We start from the raw sequence: 26,691 nt of genomic DNA, 5'->3' as shown, positions 1-26,691 counted from the left end.
TCCCCAGTCTGCCTACACCAGACTATGAGACTGCTTAAGTTGTCCTTAGAGGGCCAGTTTTGTTTGTGTGCTTCAGCGGACTACCTCCTTGCCGATGGCGAGGATTAAGTGTTATCATGGGATCTTCCACATAATTTTCCCAGGTCCATCATCCACTACCTTGGGAAAGCCCTTGGTGCCCCCCTATAGGGGACCACTAGATATCACCAGAGCAGACAGTGGCCTTTGTTACAGAATGTATTATACTTTGGTTTTTATTGGCATTTTGTAAAAATACATACAGAAAAAAAAAAATGTGACCCCTTCACCCTCCCCCCCTCTAACCTCCCACCCCAACACCGACCCTCCCCCCTAACCTTGTGTCCGGACTGAAGAGATCGACTTGGGAGGCTCTGAATGTTCTTTCCGCATCTCATGAGAAGGAGAAGATGCGAGTGGTGACCATTTCTCAGGTTGACTGAAGGCCAATGATCCTCGGGTCGTGGGTCCCCAGGTTGATTATCGCACATCACCTTGCTCGTCCTGCCCCGCACAGGCCGGGGTCTTGTCACAGGGTCAGTGAACATCCCATCCCCAGGACTGTTGCACTCTGTGCCAGTTAGACAGGAATGAACCAGAGTCGTTGTTTACCATGGCTGTTAGTTTATCCATCAGGAACATGTTTTTTACCTTTGTCAGCCAGTCCTCCTTGGAGGGGGCCTCTGGGGTCTTCCACCGCTGAGCGAGAGCCACTCTGCCCGCACTCAGCATGGTTTCCCACATCCTTGGGTATCGGTATAGTTCCGTTTCCTCCGGGGGGAGGCCCAGTAACATCGTTAGGGGATTTAGTGGTAGGAGCTATCCAGCCCCTCACTGACTCCCAATAGGCCTGGACTTTCGGGCAATGCCACCACATGTGGCCCTTGGAGCCTAACTGTCCGCATCCTCTCGGGCACCTTGGCGACACCCCTGTGAACATCTTTGAGAGTTTTACCGGGTTTCTGTGCTACCCCTGTAGAAACTTGAAGTTGTGTTCCATGTCTGAGGTGAATAAGTTCCCATGGAATGCTATTTTAAATATTCTAGCCCAGGCGTCTTCTGAAATCTCCTCTCCTGCCAGATCATTCCAGAATGTGTGTAAGCTCCTTCTGCCCTGTAGATTGTATGTATTTAAAATGTTATACATGCTGGATACCGCACCCTTTCTTGAGGTTGCCGAGTCGAGGAACTTCTCAAAGGGGGTCAATTGTCTCCTCAGGTTCGGGCCCCATGACTGGTCGCAGAGGATGCCCTTAAGGCGGAGGTACTCAAAGATTGGGAGAGACTCTCGTCCGAGAGTGTCCCTCATGTCCTCGTAGGTTAAGAATTCGCCCTCTCTGAACATCTGCCCAGCCCATTCCAGTCCCATGTCCGACCAGGCCTGCGAGTGCCGGAATCCCTTACTACCCAGATTGAGGGGGTGGCCCCAGAGAGAGGTCATCGGGGACGGCCATGTGGTAAGGTATGCAGTCCGCGGGCCCTCCCTCCAGATGTCCCAGAGAACTCCCAAGGTCGGGTGCTTTTTCAGGTGTTTCGGGATCGATTTGCAGGGAGCCCACAGGAGGTCGCGGACCTTTAGAGGGTGGGCATCCATGTCTTCCAAGTACGACCAATATGTTCCCAGCCCTTCTTTCATGTGCTCCAGGAGGACGCGCAGCTGGGCAGCGCAGAAGTAAAGATGAAAGTCCGGCAACCCAAACCCCCCCTCTTCCCTCGGCAGGGTCAGAATGGACCTCCCCGTCCTTGGTGTCTTCCCCTGCCATACAAAATCCCGAACCGCTTTCTGTAGGTCTCTAAAGGTCAGTTCTGGGACGCTAGCTGGGAGCGCTGTGAAGAGGTACAGGAGCCGTGGCAAAACGTTCATCTTCACCGCAGTCATGCGGCCATACCAAGAAAGGATCATTTTCCCCCATCTCCTCAAGTCTGATGTGATCACTTCCATTATGGGTTCATAGTTCGAGCAGCCCAGTTTTGATATGTCCCTGGTGAGAAGTACGCACAGGTAGCGTATGGCATTTTTCTCCACTGCTATTCCATGAAATCTCTCCAGGGGGTCGAGCTTGGGGTCCAGTGATCTCATTGGGAGCAAGACAGATTTCGTAATATTAATTTTCAGGCCCGAGAAGCGCCCGAACGGGGACACCAGGGCCAAGAAGGGGGGGAGCGAAGAGCCCAGGTCCACCAGGTAGGCTAGAATTTCACCCGCAAACAGGGAAAGATTAAATTCAAGCTCGCCCCTTTTGACTCCCTTGATGTCTGGGTGGGCTCTAATTGCTATGGCCAGTGCCTCCACTGTAAGGACATATAGCAGGGGGGAGAGTGGGCAGCCATGTCTCGTCCCTCGGGTGAGGGGGAATGATCCGGACAGTCTCCCATTCACTTGGACCCGAGCCGTGGGGGCTCTGTAGAGGGCAGATACCCAACTATGGATATGGGCCCCAAAGCCCATTCTTTGGAGGAGGAGTTCCATGTATCTCCACTCGACCCTGTCGAAGGCTTTCTCCGAGTCTAGGGAGAGGACACATGCATCGAGCTCTGATTTTTGGGCAAAGTGGAGCAGGTCTATCGTTTTGCGTATGTTGTCTGACCCTTGCCTCCCCCTGATGAAGCCCACCTTGTCCCCGTGTACCAGCTTCGGCATAATCCCCTCCATCCGCCTCCCCACCACCTTGGCCAGGATCTTCACGTCAATGTTTAACAGCGATATGGGGCGGTAAGAGGAGCAGTCCGCGGGGTCCTTTCCTTCCTTGGGCAAAACTGCTATTATAGCCCCCATCATGGTTTCGGGGAGGATACCCCCCTCCAGAACAGCGTTGAAAACCCTCACTAGGTATGGGGCCGGGGAGGAGCGAAATCGCTTGTAGAAGTAAATGGAGAAGCCGTCCTCCCCGGGGGAGGTTCCAACCTTCATCCCACTAATCACCTTGTCCACCTCATCCTCAGTGACCGGGCCCTCCAACCCCTCTGCCACTTCCCTCGATAGGGATGGGATCTGGATGGAATTCAAGAAGGCCTCTATCTGGGTTTCGTCCCCGTCATACTCGGACGTGTATAGTGCCTTGTAATATTGGCGAAAAGCCTCTCCGATGTGGGGAGAGTCGCATCCGGGGGACCCCTGGGAGTCTCTCACCTCCTTCACCCATCTGCTCCTCTGGACCTCCCTCAACTTCCAGGCTAGGATCCTATCCGCTTTGTCCCCTTTCTCATAGTATTTTTGCTTGACCATCTGGAGACTCCTCTCCGTTTTGTGTAGGAGGAGGTCCTTCAGCTGGAGCCTGTAGTCCTCCAGCGCGGCCACCCGGTCATGGTCCAAGACCAGATCCGAGGGGGGTCCTGGCTGGAGACGGGCTATCTTTTCCCGCAGGGCTTTCTCCTGGGCCTCTCTCTCTCGCTTCTTCTGGGCTCCTATTTTGATGAGGGTCCCTCGTAGGGTTGCCTTAAAGGCGTCCCAGAGTGTGTGTGTACCCACCTCCCCGTTGTCGTTGAGTTCGAAGAACTCTGTTATGGCATCCAGGACTTCCTGGGCATGAGCCTCGTCTTTTAAGAGGGCTTCATTGCATCTCCAGCGTCCTCTGCGTTCACTACACCAACCCACCTCTAGGGTGACTCGGACCATGTCATGGTCTGACCAGGGGACTGGGTCTATCCTGTATCCTGTGGCATATGGGCGGAGGGTCTCGTCCACAAAGATATAATCTATTCTGGAGAATGATTTGTGGATGGGAGAGAAGTAAGTAAAGGAGGGGACCTCCGTTCTGGGCGTCGGGATAGTATCCGCCAAGCCCAAGTCTTCATTCACCCTCCGAAAGTTGCGCGCCATAGCTTTGCCAACAGGTCTGGGGATTTGGGGGCCTACTCGCTTTCTGTCAACAGTAGGGTCTAGGACCATGTTAAAATCCCCCCCACCACCACCGGGCCTTGTGCAAACAGCTTGAGTCTGTCCATTACTTCTTCCCAGAATTGGGCCTGACCTTCGTTCGGGCCGTATACTACTGCCAGGGTTAGGGGGGAGCCCTGTAAGGAGCCCAGTACCAACAGGTAGCGGCCCTCGGGGTCTTTCTGGATGGCCTCTTTCTCAAAACCAACGTTCCTTGCTACCAGTATGGCCACCCCTCTTTTTTTAACCTTATAGGAGGCGTAGAAGACTTCTTCGATTCCCCCCTCACAGTTTGGGCTCTTTCCCCCGCGCCCAGTGTGTCTCTTGCAGGAAAAGCAGGTCCAGCTTCGCCCTCCTGAATTCCCTACATATCAGGGACCTTTTTGTGGGGGTATTCAGCCCCCGCACGTTCAGGGTACCCACTCCCAGGGCCGGCCGCCCGTCAGCCATAGTCTGCGCTTCCCCATCTATTGGTCAACTGCATCGCATCATTGCTCCATTCCCGTTCCCTTTGTCGCTTCGCTTGGACACTTCTTAAACAAGACCCCAACTGAACCCCAAACCCCTTCCCTAACAAACAACCCCCAACCGCTTTGTTGCCCCCCTCCCGCCTCCCCGGCGTCCAGCCAGTCTGTTCCGCCATGTCTGGCATTTTGGCCGGACCACCAGCCTGCCCGCCTCGGCCAGGTATTCCTTACTTAGCTTGCTTTTGTGAGCCCCCCCCCTAATTTCGTCCCCTTTTTTGTCATCCCCCTTTTACTTGCTTTTCAAGGGGACTCTGGATTCGGCTTGACTGCCATTGCTTCCGATTCCGGACCACCTCAACCTTCGGAGTCATTTCGCTCTCCTTCCTTCGCTGGGGAGGGCGTATTCATTTTTCTAAATTTCCTGGCCCCAGTCCTCCTTCTTCTGCCTCCCGGCGGGCCCTGGTCGTTCGCTCCGCCCGGTACAGGCCCCTTTGGTCCCCTCTGGGGAGACATTTCCATTACATAATCCTGTATAGCACTTTTGACATCTTCCTCCGTAATCAGCATCGACCGCTGGCCCATGTATTCAAAGGCAAGTGAAAAGGGATAGCCCCATCTGTATCTTACCCCCTTCTCTTTCAACAGTTGAGTAAGGGGGCGGCACATCCTGCGTTTGGCCAGAGTATATGCGGAGAGGTCTTGAAAAATGGAGACTTGAGAGTCATTGTACCTAATCTCCTGGGCTTTCCTGGCGGCCTCCAAGACCTTCGTTTTTTCTGAATAGTAGTGGAACCGGACCAGGATCGATCGGGGCCCCCTTGCCCGTCCTCCCGCTCTATGCACCCGGTCAAAAGTGAGTTCTGTGGTCATTTCCTCTTCGAAGAGGAGGGCAATAATGTCTCGTACCACATGGGTAACCTCTCTCTCCGTCTCCGTCTCCCCCTCCACCTCGGGGACCCCGAAAATCTGAGGTTGTTTCTCCGTTCCCTATTTTCAAAATCATCCATTTGCCTCAACCTCTCCTCTTCCCTTTTTTCGAGGGCAGCTAGTCTCATGTTAATCTCTACCTCTTGAGTTGTTGATGTTGATTGGTATGCTTCGGCCTGAAGAAGCCTGTCCTCGACCTTGTCCACCCGTTGATCAATTTTTTCAAATTTATGTGCGATATCGGAGCGCATGTCCCTTATCTCCTGTAGAATTGAGGCGAAGCCCCTCTCCATTGCCACCGCAGAGGGTGTCGAGGTCTCCGGGTGGGCCATTTCTCTGTCGCGGGGCGGACCTTTATCGTTGGGTTCCTCTTCCTGGTAGCGATATTGTTGCAGACTCTTTTGCCAGCTCATCTGGCGCACCCCAGGCCTCGTCGTTGGGTATGCCTGGGCTCTGGGGGGGGCCGCGGGGTCTCCCCACAGGCCTGGCCCATGCTGTGTTGGGGGGGCGCCCACGGGGGGAGCCAACTGGAGCCTCCCCCTTCTCACTTGGGTAGGACTCTGCTACTCCTGGGGGGCTGCCTGTGGGCGGGCACATGCCCCGCCAGTCTCTGGCGGGGGCCTCACACCCTTGTGTCTGGCGTTGACAGGAGGCCTTCCTGGCTTCGCCCGCTCTCTTGCTGTTTTTTTTTTTCCCCCCCTCTAAGCGGGGGACGGGATTCAGCGTCGGCTGAAGTGTGGGAGGCGCTCCCCCCCCCGTGGGCGGGTTGTTGCGCGGCCTCAAGGATCACCCCGTCCTGCGCCCAGATCTCCTCCCTGGGTTGGCGGCGTGGTGGTGGGGGGGGATTCACAGCCCCGGCTTTCCTGCTGTGTGCGGGGCCTGGTCCAGGGGCTAAAATGGCATGGCGGGGGATGTGCGGGGGGGCCGCCGCCCCGGCTCGGATCTGTGTGCCCAGCCCGCGGGGGGGTTGGCGCCCCCGTCACGCAGATCGCCGGCGTGGGGGTGGAATGCCCGCTGCAAGGAGGGGGCCGCTCCCTCGCAGACTTTCACCTGCGGCGGGCAGCCGATCCTCTCCCGGCCCCGCGGCCTTTCCAGTCGTTGGTGGCGTCTCGGCCGCCGATACTGCTGGGCCGGTTCTCTGCTCTCCGGGGGTCCCCAGGCGCCGCTGTTTCTCTCGGGGGTCCCTGGGGGATCACTGCCCTCGCAGGCTCCTTCGGTCACCTTGGGGGAATCACGGGGGGGGGCTCAGTCCCCGTTGCTTCCCGGCCTCAGCTGGAGCTCAGGAATCAGGCAGCCATTGCCTGTGCGCCCCCTGGTGGCCTCCCTGTTACAGAATTTAAATGCATGCCAAGCTTTCCTATCTGTGTTACAAATTTGAGTAATTTGTATATCATTTGGTGATGAGGAGATACCTGAGAATTTAGACAGGTGAGAGGAAAAATTAAAGAAATGAAACGATCCAAACTACATTTTTGTATAGTCCAGTTTTGTCACTGTCCATCCCACTTATTTCCAATACTAGAAGTGCTCTTGACACCATGATGCAAGGATTAAGAGAATGTTATCTTTACATTTGTCAGCGAAGCCCATGATATTGTTCCAGTTATCAACCAGACCACCACTAACCCCTGAAACAACAGTGATACAATAGGATACAAAAGCTCGATTTGTTTCATGTGTGAGTGAGGTTGTCCTACCACTTCAAGGATCAATGGGTGTTCTGATAGGTGGGTAGATTTCAAGAAAAGTATAGGTGCACTTATCTACTCTCTTTCTTTCATACTTTGACTGGTGCAGAAACTGTATTAGAAGTGAACCGCACTCAAAAATGAAACTCTCAAAGAATGAATATAGGGCACCAGGTCACATCCCTTTGACTGACCCAGTGGAAGCACTTGACCTAGCAGGTGTATTTTTCTTTAAATTTTATCTGTAATTAGTTTATTTTAAAATGTTTTTATTGGCATTTATATAGTAACAATTGTGCTTTTCAGTTTCCGTTTCTCATGCCTGCATTTAAGTTAACAACAACAAACAACCTTTAACAAACAACTTCCTAAACGTGCCATGTGTTATTTATAACCTTGATTGGGGCAAGCTTTCCAGTGTCTAGGGCCTAACGATTTCACTCCTTATCCCTCGAGTTGGGCAATGTCACTTACGTGCCATGGGATGGCTGGTTAGGCACGCCGCAGGTGATCCTTGCTTTAGGTGATGCACTCATGAGGGTTTGTCATCGGACGGGTGAAACATGTCCCAGATCAATGCTTTCCATGCCACACACTTATCAGTGCCATCGGGTTCCAATCTATTCACTCCCTCCACCCATACCTTGGTCTCTGCCTCTGCCCATCTTTCAAATTCCTTGCACCACCTGCCATATTGTGGCTCCGCAGCTGTTTTCCAACACATGGCGATGGTTCTCTTGGCTATTATGCATGCCAGGTCCATAAACCTAACCACATGTTTGTGTTTACTGATTCTGGGGTAGGCACCAAGCAGGCATTCTTTCAGTGTCCACTCATACCTCATTACTCCAGCCTCTCTACAAGCTCGCTCTATGCGTGCCCAGAAACTTTGCACATGCACGCACCCCCAGAACATGTGTAGCAGGTCAGCCTCGCCTTTGCACCAAGTACACTGTGTACTTGCTTCTTTGTTAAACCTAGCTATTCTATGCGGGGTCATGTATGTGCGGTACGGCACGTTCAGTTGTATTAGTTTAAAACGCTGGTTCCTCGATACCGCCTTAGGGAAGCTCAGTATTCTCTCCCATTCTTTCTCCGTTATGTTTGCACCTAGGTCTTTCTCCCATTGTTCTTTCAGTGCTGTGCCCTTGGGACTGGGTGTGTCTAATAGCATTATATCTGTAATTAGACAGAACGTTTAATGAGATAAATAAATAAAGCCTCAGACGCATCTAGGCAGCAGGCAAAGCAAAGCACCATAAACAGATGCAGCCTCTGGAACAGATCAAGGTAGAGGAAGAGAAGAGCAGGACAGAAGATAATTATGCAAAATAATTATACCCAGTAATGGTAGCACGTACCTCACTCGTACCCACATCTGCACAGTGACCTATAAACCTCAGATACTAGGCACTTTTTTCACTAACCCAGAATAGAACTCTTCTGATATATCTTTAGATGATACTGTTGAGATACCTGAGGATAATAATGCCACACCCACAGTAGAGGGGAGAGTAGAGGGGAGTTACAGGCCTGTAAACCCAGTAATAATAGGATCAAATACCATACGTACTCCAAGGGTAATAAGAACAGCGGGGAAGGACTAGGCGTGACAGGGACGCGTCAGGTAATCCTCAAAGAAATGACTAAAACCAAAAGATAAAAGAATTCACGCATTTACTGAAATAAGCTCTATGACTAATAAGGGGAGGTTAATCACAAAGCAGGGAGAGGTGATTTGGAGTTCCAATTGGAGCAAGCAATCTGTTTTTCTCGGCAGAATAATCTCTGTATTCTCAGGGTGCACACAAAATGAGAGAATGAGAAAGGGGTAAAGAGATTTGCTGCTGACCTGCTCTCCAATCTGACTGAAGGAGATAGAGGTTGGACAGGTTTTGACAGAGCTCAAAAGATACAAAGAGCTCTTCAGAAGCCAAAACATACTTTGGTTCCATGATAAAAAAGGGTGATAAAGCCCATGACATTCTGCTGAAAATGTTGCATTTTTAAATTTACAAAACAAAATTGTGCTTTGGGAGAAGAAAAACACAGATCAAGGGGTGCACATTAATAGCACAGCTGGATGCAAGCAGAACCATGATAATAAACTACTTGTAAAACAACATATTTGCTGGATTCGGCAAGGCCAAAACAAATGCTCCCTTATGGGGTCAGAGCTAATACAAAAGCGAGGGGACCAAAAGGAATCTATCAAAAGGCTAAATTTGAGAGGAAGACTATTGAAAGAGAAGTGGAAGGCAGGTGATGATGGGGGAAGAGTGATAGGAAAAAGGAGATGTGGAAGGTAAAGAGTAGAAGAAGTCGATACAGAGTAGGAGTTGGAAAAAAGGCAAAATGGAAAATATAGGCACAGATGCAGAATGTAGATTTAGAAGGGGTGTGCCTACACTGAACTACCTGATGTTTATATCAGTTCTAAGAGACAAGAGATTCAGATTTTGAATGGGACTGGAAAGAGAAGGGTTTTAGAGGAAAGGACCAAGAGCAGAAAAATATGCAACTGTACGGCAGGAAGATGTGAGCACATAGCAATATATTATTTCTAAAGGTACAACTGCCTAAGGTGTGAAAATTAAGCGGAAAGTCTGGTAGAATTATTTAAGATCAGGATGTGGTATGTAAATAGTATTAGAATATGAAGGAAAGGGGAAGAAGTGATGAACAATCTTTGTTCCTCAAGTACTAAGGTTTCCTCCTGAAAGCAACACTTTCAGCTAATGATGAAACAGGGAAGCTACTACATAGCTAAGTGGGGGACAAACAGCAGTCCCCCAGATCTTATGACCTACAAGACCCATCAGCCCAGGCCAGCCTTGTCATTGGTGAGTGACCATGGGAGTCTTGGACCAAAACATATGGTGCATAGCTGATTACCCACCACTGGCATAAGGGGCTGGTTACTTGCTCGGACGGTTTCTGGACAATCACCATAGATAAAAAGTCCAGCTATTTTATTACAGAAAGGGGGAGATATTAACATGAAGATGGTCAAAACTAACAAACAAGGCAGCGGTGTTTGTCAAATCTTCAAATTGCTATGCAACACTAGCTTCCATCTATGGATCAAAGTTAGATCACTTGAAGTGAAGTGTTGTTAACAGCTGATCCCTCAATTCAGCAAGACAGGGAAGAGTAGGGGACTGGAATATGGCAGTAGGGGGCCTAGCTAAATCACTACAAGCAACCGGCAATAGGCTAAAATACAGAGTGTGATGAAACAACTGACTGATGGGCAGAACAACACGTTTGTATGGAGAAATAAATATGAGGGATCCTACAATGCAGTCAATCTTTTCACATCATCCATAAGGGCTATGCCTGCATTGACTATTTTCTGATCTCCAATTTATACAGGGTTAAAATATAGAGGAAGAGCTGAATGAAAATAAATATCCACACTCCAAAACATATTTAGAGTACTATATATATATATATATATAATATGATACCAGCAAAGGTGATGCTGACAAAGACCACATTGAAAATTATTGCTATGAGGGACAGTCAACCATTACCTAGTAGATGTAAGGTTTATGAGAATGGATACTCATGTATAAGGTTACTAACAATACAAACAAGGGGGGCATGGCTAGCCGTGATGTGAAGGAGAAGTGTTCCATGTGAGATCCCCACCTGATCCTGCTTACATCGGATTTTCAGTGCCCTAAACAAGCTGCAGAACATCTAATTTGCAAAGTACCACATCACGCCACAACAGCGGCACTCCCTGTATCGATTTTGAAGGAGATAAATTGCACAAGAGTGGGGAGATCAGCAGCGTGAGAGCGGCGAAGGCACCCACCAAAATGTCGGGTGCAGACCGGTAGAAAAGAGCCCAGACACCCTGGAAGATCACCCGGAGCCAAGCAAGATGGATCAGGTGCCAAGAGAAAGACATCAGCGAGATTGGTGAGGAAAATGAGGCACTGGCCCGGGATTGAGAAAAGAAGAGGAAAAGGCAGTTCATGGCAGAGACGAGAGACCGCCGTTCGCAAGCAGCCTCTGCTCAGGTACCAGTAGCGCATTGGTGATCTGCGTGTAGGGAGCGGTCTAGAGCAGAGCAGAGCTGCCGGGGTCTCCCTCTGCCCAGGCACTACTAGCGTATTAGTGATCAATGTGCAGGAAGCGGCTCCGAGAGGGACCGGACCGCCAGAGACACCCCCTGCTCAGGCGCCAGCAACACTCTGGCGAACAGGTCACAGAGAGTGGCTAATACTGCAAGGAAGAAGCCTCTCGCTGGCACCTCACTGGGTGAGGCGAGAGCAAGAGAAGCGCCAGCAGTGGACCGGCAATAGCAGCAGCACAGATAAAGCTCCTCCGGAGAAAGATATCCCTTACAGTGCCCCGAGAACTAGAAGATCGGGTGCGCCAGAGCTCAGAAGAGGGGGAGGACAGAGTAGAGACAAAGGGATAATAGGAGGACAGCCGATCTCATGCAGGCATCAGAGAGTGTACAATAGTGTGCTGCTCCAAAGACAGATGCACACTATCTGCTCCTACACCACAATAGTGAGTAAGGACACCAACTCATGAAGGAGGACCTCTGGAGCCACAGCCTGATGGCAATCATCCACTAAGCAGACAGCAGAGCCATGAGGAGGAGCAGACACACAGGCCAGGTGCACAGTGGTCAGACTGCCCAGGAACGAACAGAAAAGATACATCCACCCGTATTGACTGCAGATGCACTAATAACACCCAAGTGAGCCCAATTCCGGAAGGAGGGAGGAAAAAGATGGCCGTACAGCCGAAACAATCCACGATGGACACGTATGCAAAAATAAATGACCAGAGACCTGACTCCAAGGCCTCGGATGAACAATTGCAGGGAAAAGAGCAAGAACCCCAGCAGGACAACACCGACAACAGAATCCTAGAGGCGATAGCAGCCCTATGAGTGTCCATGAGCATCCATGGAGTCCCACATAAGAGAGGTAAAAGGGATATGCGCAATCTAGCGGGCAGAGTGGGAGAGAAAGAAAAGAAGATGGAAGACGTCTCTGCAAAGGAATTAAAAGAAAAAGTCCATGATTTGAAGGCAAAAGTATGGATGCTGCAGGACAGAGCCAAGGACATAGAGGGAAGGGTGAAGGAGAAGCAACGCTGAATCCTGGGGTTACCCGAGGGGGCAGAGACCTCACCACTTACATAGAAAATGTGCCCCTCCAGGAAATTGGAGGCAGCTCTATCACAAGGGTTCACTGTGGAAACAGCCCACAGGGCAATAATGAGAAAACCTCCCCCAGGAGCACCCCCTCGACCATTATTGCAGAAATCTTAAATTACCAGGACAAGGAAAGGATCCTGGCCTACTCCAGCTCAGGAGGAGAAATCTGTTGTGAATCAGCATTGCTGGCGATCTACCCGGACTATACCATTCATGTCCAGAGGAGAAGAGGCCAGTTTGTTCCGACAAAAGAGAGACTGCGAAGCCAGTGCATAAAATACATTCTCCTGTACCCAGCAAAGCTAAAAGTAATCTACAAAGGAAAATCCCTCTTCTTTGAGACCCCAGAAGAAGTAAACACCTGGATGGATGAACACGTCATGGAGCAGACGCCGGAAAGAAAAGAACAAATCAGAAGTGGCGCCAGCTGAACGGAAACAGTTATGTAGACATCTGACATTAAATGCACAACCCAGATATGAACACAGGGGTGGGGAGCCCAGGAACTCGGTTTACAACACCTTAATTTGAACAGCAGAATCCCTGATTTGACCTTTTTAGGAAGTGTATAGTGAATGGCAACTTCCACCTCCACGTTACATTTTCTCCCCCAATGGGTCCGGGAGTTTTCTTTTTGCTACATTTCTAGGGAGTGGTTAGAGTAGTACTTAGTTAAAAAAAAACGGGGTGCGCAGGGACAAAATGGTGGCTAGGCCTTTACGGGTAGTCCCCGGTGGGCGGTGTGTTAAAGTTTATGTTGGGGAAAGTTTGTTCAGGTGACAACACAGCCTTATCAATCACATAGGAGGAAAGATTGTAGAAACCCAGGAGTTGGTAGCACAATGGAAATGAAACTGGGAGCTCTTTAGAGGGACGGGGAGAGCGGCAGGGACTGAGGGGAAAACAGATGGCAGAAACACTTAATATCTCCTCCTGGAATGTACAGGGACTAAACAACTATGTTAAGAGAGTGCGAGTTGCTACATACCAACGTCATAAAGGAATTCAGATAGCCCTGCTACAGGAGGCACACCTCACACTAGTGAAACAATTCCAGGTACTGAACAAATGGGGAGGGTTCAGATTGGTACACCCTAACTATGCAAGGGGAGTTTTTATTTGGGTGTCCCCCACAGTGCCCTTCCAAAAGATAGGAGTTCAAACAGATACTGAGGGTAGATTGGTACTGGTACATGGTTCCTTGACAGGAAGGAAGTATGTCTGATGAATATATATGCACCCAATCACAGCACAGCCACCTTTTTTCATTCCCTATATGCTAGACTGGGCCCCCTTTAGAGGTATGACATGGATTTGGGAAAGGAGACTTCAATTCTACACTGGACCCTGGGTTAGACAGGTCACACAATAAGGCGGTATATCCCCATCCCCCCCCCCCCCCGACTAAGATCCTGAGAACACTGATGGAGGAATTAGAACTGCATGAGATCTGGAGATGGCTGCATAGACCATATAGAGTTTTCATGCAGGGAGACGTGATTTATAGGCAAGCTATTTATTTATATTAATAGCTAAGTACAAGTGAATTGGCCCCACCGACCGTGGAAAGCAACTGACATGAGACGCGTTTGAAACAAGCATTCCAAACATACGTCTTTATGTTCTATTCACCCTTCCATCACAGGAGCTCGCGAAGGGTCCCGTGATGAAATGATGAAAGGACATTACACATCTCCCTTCCTTAGTCTCTCGTTGTTTATGGAACACAGTCCAGTAGCTTCTTCTACATCTCCCTTCCTTAGTCTCTTGCCGTTCATGGAATACAGTCAAGTAGTCTTCTTCTGTATCCTCAGTAATGTCAGACAAAATCCTTCATGCGGTTTGGTTTGCGGATCACTCTCCCTGTTCTTGACATATGCAGAGTATCTGGTTTAGATGTTGGCAAGGAAATTTTTGACATTACATTTCTATTCAACCTAGATCTCACATGCTGAACATTCCTTTCCATTCTTTCATTGTCACCCCTACTGAGTTGCTCCTTGTGTTCCATTTCACCAGTATTTACATCCTTACTTGACTCCATCACACATACTCTCTCCATATTCCAGACTCTACCATCTTGCACTCTCACTGCATGTCTAAAAACCTCAATCACAATCACTGGTTTGGACCATTTGCAGGGTCCATCTCTTAGTACAGGGGGTAGTTTAATTCTCACCAGACCCCCCACTCTGGGAACCTTGTTTCTTTTACTTTTGCTCATTAGATTATCATGAGCTGCCTTGTTCCTCAGCTGGATTTTCCTAATACTCTCTACTGCCTCTCCAAAATCTTTTCTTACTATGGTCTCCCTCTCCAACCAAGATGGTGTCAATTTGGTGTTTGCTCTGCGCCCTCTACTTAACTCAAAAGGTGATAGACCAGTAGTACTATGGGGAGTAAAACGGTGAGCAATTATTTTCCTTTTCACTGCTTCTTCCCAGTTGAGCCCATTTGACCAAGCCCACCGAATAGCATCCTTGAGCACCTTATTGAATCTCTCAACCACCCCATTGGTTTTATGGGTGGTATATTGCACTAGTTTTGTGCACAATGGAATTACTGGTACAGAACATTTCCATCTCTTTTGACCTGAATTGGACACCATTATCAGTTAATATGCTTCTTGGGAAACCCTCTCTAGTGCATATCTCTGACATAAAATCTATCACTATTTTAGCACTCATATGAGGTTTGATTAAAACTTCTACCCATCTGGTCAGAAGGTCAATGACCACCAAGCAAAATTGTTGTTTACCATCACAATGAATAGGCCCTAGTATGTCCATGCCTACTTCATCCCATACTTTTCCTGGAATATTCGTTATCACCATAGGGTAATTCGCACTCACACACGCCCTGTCACTCTGATTACAAAGGATACATTCTCTGATGGTTCTCTCGATTTGCAGGTCACATCCTGGCCACCAGAAATCATCGCGTATTCTCTGTTTAGTCTTCACAATTCCTTGATGGCCTTCGTGGCCCAGATCGATGATTCTTTGTCTTAGACTTGTAGGTGGAATTATTCGATCTCCTCTCATAATTCTGTCACTCGCTACGTTGAGTTCATCTGCAACTCTCCAGTATTCGATGAGACCGGACCCTTCAAACATAACTTTCTTTAAACTTCCATTGCTTCGTATAATTTGTTTCAACTGTTTTATGCTATCATCTTGTCTCTCCGCTTCTTCCCACTCAGTTTTGGATATGGAAAACGCTTCAACGTTCAAGACAACTTCAGGATTGTTTTCACTTTCACGGTCTACTTCAGAATTGTTGGTAAGTCGCGACAGACAATCAGCAGCACGATTCTTCACTCCTGGTACATATCGTACTGTACAGTTGTACTCTTGCAGAAGTACAACCCATCTTTTAATTCTGTTAGATACATTGTCCAAACCTTTATTCATAATGACATGTATCAATGGTTTGTGGTCAGTGCGAATCTCCACCTCCACTCCCCAGATGAAATTCCTGAACTTTTCTGTTGCCCACTTGATGGCCAGTATTTCCTTTTCTATTGCAGCATACGACCTTTCTGCACCCTTTAACAATCTAGATGCAAACGCGATAAGAACTTCTTTTCCTTCAACTTCTTGTGTGACAACAGCTCCTAACCCTAGGTTGCTTGCATCTGTTGTTATTATAGTCTTCCTCCCACTCTTAAAATTCTTCAATGATGGTGCTCTGTTTAATTCTGATTTGATATTTTCAAATTCTTCTTCGCACTCCCTGTTCCATTCAAATGACTTCTTCTTTAGAAGTTCACGTAGCGGAACGGTATGTATGGCAAAATCCTTTATAAACTTAGAATAGTACTCTGCCATTCCAATGAACGTACGCACGCCCTCCTTTGACTCTGGTCTTGGCATGTTCATTATGGCATCAGCAAGTTGCTTCCTTGGTTTTATGCCGCTAGCAGATATGGTATGTCCTAAATAATCGATTTCGCTACGATTTATATTACATTTATCTCTACTAAGGGTCATACCTGCTTCATATAACTTGTAGACATGTTGTAATCTTTCATTATGCACCTTCTGGTTGACGGCGTGTACCAGTATGTCATCTTGAAAACAAATAATCCCTTCGTCACCTTCAAATAGTTTGTGCATGATTCTCTGAAATACTGAAGCAGCTGACACTAATCCAAATGGCAATCTTCTGTATTGATACAGCCCATCAGGCGTGATAAAGGCTGTCATTTTCTTAGAATCCCTATGAAGTTTAACCTGATGGTATGCTGATGTTAGATCCAGAGTGGAAAAATACTTCGAGGGTCCAATAGTGGATACAATCTCTTGAATATTGGGGAGTGGATGTCTGTCCGGGATCACGCACTTATTTAATTCTCTCATGTCTAAACATATTCTCAATTTTCCGGATTTTTTTCTTAATACAACTAACGGTGAAACCCATTCACTGGCATCTATTCTCTCGATGATTTTCTGATCTTCCAATAATTTAATCTCCTTTCTTACTTCTTCTCTCATTGAAAGCGGGATGTTGCGTAACTTCTGCGCAACAGGAACATGTCCTGGCTTCATTTTGATCTCATGAACAAACCCACGCAGACATCCGATGTCTTTCCTGAAAATTTCTTTCACCATATCAGCTTCCTTGGCGACTTCCTTGTTTCCTTGAAGTCTTCCAGCGTTGTTTTCAACTGAATATACAGACTCATCCGACGCAGCATCCAACTTCACTTTGAGTTTGCATTGGTGGGTCCAACTTAACAAAGGCGTTCTCCCCTTCTTTGTTATGTATATTTTCCCATTTGCTTTCCTCTCCTTGAATTTGAGTGCTCCCCAAAACCATCCAATGACATCTATTTTAACTTCGCCATATGCTCTGGGATTTATGTCTGGTTCATGCAGGTATTCATGTTTCTTCCTGTCCCAGAAAATTTGTGGTATCAAGGTATATTTTGCACCTGAATCAATCATCATGTGCATGTTGGTTCCATCAACACAAACTACGGCCTTGGGGCTTTCTATTTCTTGTTCATTTTCTTCGTCTGTCACGACAAACACACATTCTTCTTCATCTTCATCACTATTTTCATCGCTTCCTACCCAGTTAGTGGAAGTGTTTTGCCTTCTGCAACATCGTGCGTAATGCCCCTTGCCTTTGCATTTCCCACATATAATTTTCAAAGCAGGACATTCCGGGTTATCCGCCCAATGATCCATGCTATCACATCTAAAACATCTCCCTGTGTTCTTCCTTCTAGGGTCGTCTCCACGCCTGTGTGGACTTTTCTTTCTCACATCACTGTTATAAATTCTGGAGCTTGGTTTTTTCCTTTTATCATCATTCCACGGTAATCTCCCGTTTCTTTCCGATTTGTATCTCCTATTGGAATTTCCTGAAATTTGGGCAATGGGTTCATTCTCTTTACTTGTAGCAAGTGTATTATGCTTCTCTTTTGAAATTTCATGTTTAATATCAGTATTTTGCATCCTGCTTTCTAATTCTTTAACACATTTCTCAGTGTGCTCCACTTCCTTGGCCACACGTAAGACAGTGTCCAAGTTGGGGTCGTCCTCAGCCCATAATCTTTCTCTTACTTTGCTACTCCTACACTCCAGCATGAATTGATCTCTCAACCTCTCGTCCAACTGAGTATTGAAATTGCATGTCTTGGCTAGCTTTCTCAAACTAGTGATGTACTGTTCTATGCTCTCATCCTCTCCTTGAGTCCTTTTCCCAAATTTATAACGTTCCAAAATAGTGCTCAGTTTCTTTTCATAATGTTTTCCCATCTTCTTCACTGACCGCTCATATTCATTTAAGTCATTATCTTCATCAGAAAGTAGATCTGGTAGATCTTCAAATTTTTCCTGCCCCGCCGGGCCTAAACAATGCATTAAAAGAGACTTCCTCCTCTCCACGCTGCAATTCTGACCACACACAACGCCAGCGTAATGTTCAAATGATTTAATCCATCTTTTCCATGGAATAGCTGGTTCACCAACATCCGAAAGAAAAAACATTGGCAGTGGTACACTATTGAAAGACATGCTGACCACAAAATATATGTGCCACAAATTGGAAAGGTTTGACCAAATATGTGAATTACGGTCTCCTTAATGTCTCTTTTTAAATTCGAATGCAGGGAGTTGCTGCAGTACAATAATGTATCACTTTAATTCTCTGTTTCTTTTTTTTTTCCAATGTACTTGCACACAGTGTAGAGAATATGGGTGGATGGCTTGAAATGGTTAATTATCAGCCAACAATATGACTTCCTGTAAATTTAAACGCTTATCAGTTCAATGTACCTTCTCTTTCCATGTGATTGCGCCTTTATACTGAGAATTACGGTAGATGGAAACTTGTAACTGACAAAAAAATAAACACCTCTATTCTGTGGAATACGGTAAGGTTAACAGCACAGGCCAAGAGGCGTGTCCGGACGGCATTATTTAAAAGTAAACACAATCAGGATTAAGGATTTACTCACTTAATTGACTTTGACTAGCCGTCGCTGGAAGTCGAGTTGATTGTAAGCAGAGTGGAGCGGCCACAGCTTTTATGACAGCTGCAGGGCCTGCTCACGCACATAAATCACGGCTGGATGAAAGCCTGGGACACACAAAGGGGCGGTGGGGCCAGAAGATCCTCGTCACCACTTGAAGTGTTTAACTACACGCAGGGAGACGTGATTTATAGGCAAGCTATTTATTTATATTAATAGCTAAGTACAAGTGAATTGGCCCCACCGACCGTGGAAAGCAACTGACATGAGACGCGTTTGAAACAAGCATTCCAAACATACGTCTTTATGTTCTATTCACTCTTCCATCACGGGAGCTCGCGAAGGGTCCCGTGATGAAATGATGAAAGGACATTACAATGTGCATAACCTATACAAGAATAGATTACATCCTCACAGGGATAGACCAGCTGCGGGACTTTGTTAGTGCCTCCTATGAAGGGAGAACCGTCTCAGACCACTCACCCTAGTAGTTGAGTGGATACTCAGCAACCATCCTGGGAGTAGAAACCCCATGAGATGGTCCCCTCGGGGAGGAACTGGACGAGCAGATAGAAGAGTAGTTCAGTTTATGGATAGCGTTAAAGGTATGCAGACCGTATGGGACTCTTTCAAATTGGTGATCAGGGTCGCAGCCATAGCCAAGACAGGAGGAGTCTGGAAGGTCTTAGAACGACAACTGGCAGACACTGAGGCTAATATTAAGAGCATAGAGGGATCTAGGACCAAGATCAGAAGGGAGACTTATTGTACTCAGACAGGAGAGTCTTGAGCACTGGCAAAGGTTGAGGAGATAGCTACGCAAGAATTTCACAGGCAGGGGGATACGCCAGGTAAGTTACTGGCCTGGTTAACTAGAAGCAGAGGAACTCAGTAAGTAATTATTGAGATAACAGATGAATGCAGTGAAAGCTGGAGGTCGTAAAAACAAATGAATGAGACCTTTCCAACCTTTTACCAAAAACTTTATGAGGACTCAGGAGTCACCAAAGAGAGGGAAATAGCAGAGACCCTGACAAATATTGGCTTCCCCACACTGAACGCTGAGCAGAGTGAAATACTGGACGCAGTACTCACAGTGGAAGAGCTGAGGGATGTGTTCACCATGCTCCCCACAGGCAAAACTCTGGTGGGAGAGGGCCTCCCAGCAGAGTTATATACTGAATTTGCAGATGTAGTGGCCCCAAAATTACTTCTGATCCTCGAAGCGGTATATGAGAACGGGAAACTATCCAACAGCATGGAAGAATCCATCATACTCCCGATTCTGAAGCCCGGCAAGGAAGCAAAATTTACACCAAAATCCTCACGGCAGTGTTGGCCGAAAGATCAAAAAGGGAGATTACCACACTAATACACCCGGAACAGATGTGCTATGTCTCGGGCAGAGCAACAGAAAACCCGAGAAGGTTCCACGTAATAGACAGAACACAGAAATGGCCAGAGGGCTGTGCAGTACTGGCGTTAGATATCATCAAAGCGTTTGACTCGGTCAGGTGGGAGTGGCTGTTTGCATCCCTCAGAAGCTTCGGCATGGGGGACAACTTCATGAGGTGGGTCCAAATACGAGAGTACGCACTGGTCCAACTGCGAGAGTATGCACTGCTAGACACATCAAAACAGTTCCCAATCCACAGGGGCAGAAAGCAGGGTTGCCCCTTATTCCCCTTGCTGTACATTCTGGCACTAGAACCCCTAGCAAAATTTATTAGGAAAACATTCAAAGACACAGGACTCTATGTAGATGGGGTACATCATGGGCTATCCCTATATGCAAATATGTTGTTATACATAAAACACCCCAAGGACAACCTGGAGTTGTATCTGGAGGTGCTGGAAAAGTTTGCAGCACTGATGGGGATCTCGATTAGCAAGACAGAATCTTGCCTATTCCCACTATTGTAATGGGTTCATTATAACGCGCTCAATACCCAGAGGTTCCTAAGCGCGGCTTCGGGAATCAAACTTCTGTTGCTCTGCGTCGTCTTGCTTCCAAGACAAGCGCGTTGCCCCTGAGCTATCCTCCCGAGACAAGCAGGATAGGTGGGGATAGATGAGGGACAACTCCCACGGCTGTGACTACATTGGAAGGTCATACCTTCAGGTATCAGGGGGTTGATTTACACCATGACACAAAAGAAACACACTGACACAATACATTGCAGGCGAAATTCGGATTAGAAGCCTCTATCAAATTTTAAGGAAGGCTGGCTCTCCCAGTGATTGGCAAAATAGCACTCTTAAAGATGGTAGCCCTCCCTGACTACTATACCATTTTGTAAATATTCCATACCTCATACCCATGGCCTTATTTAGGGACCTAATTTCGATAATAGGTAGCTTCATATGGAGATGCGGCAGAAGGAGGATAGCTCTGGAAGAATTATATAGGGAGTATGCGGATGGAGGGTTGCGACTACCACACTTTGAACTCTACTACTTGACAGGATTTGTTTCAATATGTGGCAGGGTGGCTTGCGGACTCAGAAATAGGCAAACTCACCTTGATGAGCCCAGGTATAGCCCTGTTCTTATAAAAAGAGGTGTTGTGGCTCAGAAGGGACAGGGTTGGGGACCCTCCGGACGTCCTGCTGTTAGGTATAAAGATATGGACCAGAACCAAAGCAATACTAGAACTCAAAGAATGAGCTGTGGGGAGTAACAAAACTGGGGTGCGCTTAGTCTTCGGTGATGAAAGATGGTCAGCCGCAGCAGAAGCAACATACAAGGTACCCCTAGACCACTAAACACGCATACATTGGAAAATGAGTATGTTGCAGGACAGTGCAGCAGACTCCTAGGTTCAGAGTTCTATAATGGAAAATCAACAGGATTCCCAAATCCACAAAAAGTCCAATGCTCTTCCAAAAGAATCAATAGTGTTTTTATTGCTGTACACAGCCGACATGTGTTTCGACCAATCGGTCGTCCTCAAGGCAAGTTGGTCAAAAACCTGCTCCTAAAATTGCTATTGTTCCACTCATGTGAGGTAGAAGCGGAGAGGAGAGTTCTTGGGATGAGGTTCCATCCTCACAAGGGTTCTATATGCCCCAAGCTGCAATGAGGTCCTTAATGGACATTAGGTGTAGATCATTTCTTATAAGAGCGGCGGTCCGCTGTAAAATACTCAAATACAATGGTGGCAGGTCGTAATACCTGAAAGCATGAATTTTAAAGGGCTAGATCCCCAGTGTCCTACTAACGAGCATGCCTCCTGGAGGTGTACAAATGCCCTAAAAAAGCTAAGCCAGAGAATAGTATGATAGATCTGGCCTGGTTACTAGCAAAAAGAAGAATTGCAATAGCATGGAAGGCACGGGAGGGACCACACATAGATAGATGGTGGAAGGATCTAAAGAGATGGTCCATGGCAGAAGCCATGGTGTGGTATGAAGCACTCCAGGAAAGCTCAGACGATATAACAACCTGGAATGCCTTGGTACATGCCCTCTTCACTCACCTGATGACAAACCCCCCTGAAACATTAGGCTAACCAGAAATTGATACTAAATTGTTGAAGAACAGTGACCTGGGGATAGAGTGGGGGGCCAAGAGCTGAGCAGAGGATCTCGGCTACCAATGGAACAGAATGCCAGAAAACTTTTAGAAGGTGATGGCCGTGTTTTCAGTTCAAGTTTGGGTTGGGGTTACGGGGGGGATCACCAATGTGTCACCTCTTTCAAGTCCCCTCAACTTCTCCCTTCTGTTGTCTATCCTGCCCTTCTCATGGCCTCACCACACTTGTTGAGAGTACCATGAACTGTTCCTACTGGCGGCATTGGTCTCCTGGTCTTTGGGTCCTCTTCGTCCCCATGGATTCTCAGTCACTGACCTCGAGTCACATGATCTAGGGAGGCTTTGAAATGTTAGGCAGTTGTTTGGATGCCACTTTTATCTCTCTCTGAAACGAACAATTAAGAGTTTAGTGTTCTTGACTTTCTAGGTTTTTCAAGGATGCCTGGCAGTGTTTCTGCTTTGACCATCACTTGCGAGGCATTGATATTGTTTGTGTATTGTTAATGCTATACAAAGGCACTTCATCACATATGATATATCAAACATAATTTCCAGTTAGTATAATACTGGTTAGTAATGTGGCGATCTGCCCAGAGGTGGAGTGCCGAACCTGTAGGTAACTGCCTGCCGCCCAAGTTAAGTCCTACAGGGTCAGCACGCTACCAAGGGGCATATCGCCATTAGATACCTACATGGGTGCTAATGTTTTAGTTTTTTTTTAAAAATGAAGCTTACCATTGCAGCACAACACCACAGTGCTGTCATCCTGGAAGTCCGTTTTCAATATTCATGACTGAAGTCATGAACATTGAAGCCATACTGCCTGGAAGACAGCACTGCGCAGCGATGAGCCGCTCTGCAAAAGTATGTTTCTTTATTTCTTTTTTGGTGGGTAAAAAACATTCTTAGCACCCGGGTAGGGTAGGGTAGGGTAGGGTAGCTATGCCGGTGCTAAGAGGTTGGAGGATTGGGGAAGGGAAGGGGTGCTGGCTGCACAGGCAGCTCGGAATACAGGCTTTCACCATACAGTACAGCCCGCATTCCAAGCTGCCAGTGCGCCCATACATGGTGCTAATGAATTGGAAATTCAGGGAGTATCTCATGGATATTATGCTATAGGACCATGTAGAAAATGAACAAAGCTATTAAAACCTTTGACCAATTTGCATACCAAAAATACCCATAGTAAAGTTGAGCAGGATCACAAAGTAATCAAACATTTCCCTTAGGCAAAATCAACTGGTCCTGATGCCATTACACATTTATTAGGCATGCTTAGTGGGCACTTGGCTAACCTGTTCAACAAAAGTGCCAAGAAAAGAGAAGCCTAAGAATTATAGCAGAAATGGTCCATTATAGTTTTCTCCAAAAAGAGTAAGAATATAATCTGGTGTCCGTCTTATTTGTTATGTTTTGTTTCTGGTATCTATAGACCCATGGGTTTGATTAATAATCATAACAATGTATTTGCTAGGGTATGACCCAACAGACTCTTGCCTATAGTCATGTGATTTACTTGCCTGAACTAAACAGGATTTGTCCAAGGAAGAAATACATCTGAACATTTTACCAAGTTGGGCTGGATTAGCTTTGCATTTTTGCCTAACCACTTTTGACTTGAGGGGGAATTTATCACTTCACTGGGAGGTTTATATTATCAACCTGCTCATGTTTGGGTCCATCCTTATGCACCAGTGCATGGCACCCCAAAAAGTGTGGTAAAATGCTAGTTATTAATTAACCCATGGACTGGATGAACATTAACAGGACCAGTATATCTTACATAGGACAAAAGGGGTAGGCTGCTCCCTCTCTTACTTGCTTTCCTCCTCTATCTCGAACCCTGGAACTTTGCGGACAGTGAATCCTCTAGTTAACACTCATACTGGGAATTCAGCGGTTCGGTAAAAGTGGTGCCAATTCCGTTACCGCCCAAATAAAGTTACCACATGGTGAAAAAAGACATGTACTATCAATGCTCTCTAAAGAGATAGCATTTGTTTAACATAAGGATGATTATAGTGCTTTTCTATCTTTGATTTTGTTTTAGATTTTCCCTGATGAGGGGTTCCTTATCCAAAATACATTGGACTTTTTGATCTGTCTGCATGTTCACTTGGATTATTTAATGACATGGTACCCTCAGGGAGTACCCACGAAGCGGAGAAGACCTCTCCGATGAATGACATGCCTTGAATGTAAAAGGAATATATGCATGACCCATATTTCCCTTTATCCCCTCCCCCTGTTTAAAGCAATCGATACAAGTATGATGATTTACGTCTAATCGAATTAAATGTGATATGAATGCCTAATGTCAATATATGAAGATCCCTGTACTGTAAGATGTCGGCAATAAATAAAGTGTTAAAAAAAAAAGATTATTAAGCCGGTAAGATAGCTCGGCGGGTTGAGCGCTCGCTGCTGCGATTTGAGTATGATCTGCAGGTCGCAGGTTCGATTCCCGGCAAGGCCAACTCAGCCTTTCATCCTTCCGAGGTCGATAAATGAGTACCAATTTTGGTTGGGTGATATTGTACGTAAATATGTGCTCTGTAAAGCGCTTTGGATTAAGGCGCTATATAAATAACACATCCTTATCATTATCATCATTATAACAGCCAACAAAATAAGAAGAGCAAAGCAGCTCATACTCCAGGTGCATACGTTTGCTGGAGGATACGCCAGCTTCTCAGGGGTTATCCTCCTCTATAAGCAATGCTTAACTTCATCGTTGCTGTATGGCCTTGAGGCGCTTGCTATGCAGGATTTATCCTGGTTGAATACACTGGAGGGACTTTTTTGGTGTGCTGTGCTGGGTATGGGCCCCTCTTCGATGGAATATCTACGCCCTCAAACTCGGTCTTGCATCTCTGGGGGGCATGGAGAGCCTGGGTGAGAGGATGTTTCTATCTAAAGACTCTTTCTAACCCAGTCTGTGAGCTATTGGCAGCAGTGGGCAAGAACCACAAAAGGGAAAGTGTTGTCTATAGGGGCTCCAACTTTGGAACACTCATTGATCAGCTTTTTAAAGAGATAAATTGGCGTCCCAATTTGGGTAGAGGCACCCCATTTGTCCACATAAAGAAAGCTTTCGAAAGATAATTCAGTAAGTGGGACTGGTGTCGCAATTACACCCAGCTGGCTACATTAAAAGGATATGATACAGTATTACAAGTGGTCCACCGTTGTAGGAAAACCCAGCCATATTTGCTCCTATGCCCTGACCCGCTATTGCCCGGACCCGCCAATAAGGAAATTTATGCTGAAACTCTGTACTAACCAACTGCCAGTACGATCGATAACAGGACCACAAACGGGTCTTTTGCCTGAGAACAGATATTGCTGTATCTGCGCTGCTGTAGATAAGCCGAAAACTGCCAGGCACGTCTTTACTCAGTGTGCCAAGCTGCGACACATATATATATATGACTAACCTGGGGAGCTTAGTGCATAGTTACGAGGCAATCCTTACTGTCTCCTTTTGGGATTACTGCCTAAACGCAGACCACATTGCCATGCAAATTGCACTCTATCGTGTGTGGTGCCATGTATGAATTCTGCTGGTTGATTGAGGAGATCCATTTTCGGGGTCCCCTAGTTAGACAGCTGTGAGGGAAGAATGATGCTAAGCTAACGACTGGGCTCAGATGTATGACATTAAGAGCGAGTGGACAGTGACATGTTAGATATTACAGTGTGGGGAATTTTAAGGAGTCTACTGTGTTGCCATTCAGATGGTGTGTCACAAATAGATGACCATGAAATTTTAATTTGAGTCTATTTGGCTCGATTAATGCTCTCCTTAGTGAGTTTGAAGAGAACTAAATAGTGGGAACATTGTGAATTTTAAATGTATTTTAAATCTCTATTGATTGGCACTGTCATTTCAGCACTTCGCCGACATACTTTGATAAATGTCGATGATAAATTGATATTTGAGTTTGGATCCAAATTTGAATATGACTTAATAAAGCTCATGCCTACTTGTACATATATATGTATACATATTTCACATTTTACATTTTAGGTCTTTTAGATTGTGAGTAGCGATGGATTGTTTGATTTCATTGTATGTAAATTGATTTATTTATTTGTGTAAAGTTATTGAGTGAACTAAATCACAATAAAGATTCATTATTATTATTATTATTATTATTATGTAACCAATACTGTGAGCCCACAGCACCATAGCTAACTGCTCTGGTCTTCCCCTATTGTAACAGAATGAATGAATCTTTTATTAAGCGTTTAATACCCGAAACCAGTTTCTAAGCACAGGGCCGGGATTCAAACGAGTGTTGCTCTGTGTTGTCTTGCTTCCAAGACAAACGTGTTGCCCCTAAACTATCCTCCCGGGCTATTTTTTATACTGCCTGCCAAACACGTGATGGTACCCCCTTATGTCCTCGGATGCAGGAGGCAATACTATGTGTTGTCTCCTCTGTGTGCACTAAATTCATTAAGTACTGCATGTCGGAGTATATACCAATAATTTAATTGCCAGA

General features: G+C 46.6%; 1 protein-coding gene across 3 annotated transcripts in view; it reads right to left on the bottom strand.

Moving 5' to 3' along the window:
* WDR17 (WD repeat domain 17) overlaps positions 1–26,691 on the bottom strand; it is a 2,439,098-nt gene that overhangs the window by 1,817,652 nt on the left and 594,755 nt on the right. The gene's annotated exons all lie outside the window — the stretch shown is intronic.

This window comes from Ambystoma mexicanum, chromosome 6q, assembly GCF_040938575.1.
Source record: "Ambystoma mexicanum isolate Mex_15411 chromosome 6q, UKY_AmexF1_1, whole genome shotgun sequence".
Taxonomy (NCBI): domain Eukaryota; kingdom Metazoa; phylum Chordata; class Amphibia; order Caudata; family Ambystomatidae; genus Ambystoma; species Ambystoma mexicanum.
This window is presented reverse-complemented; position numbering and strand designations above follow the sequence as displayed.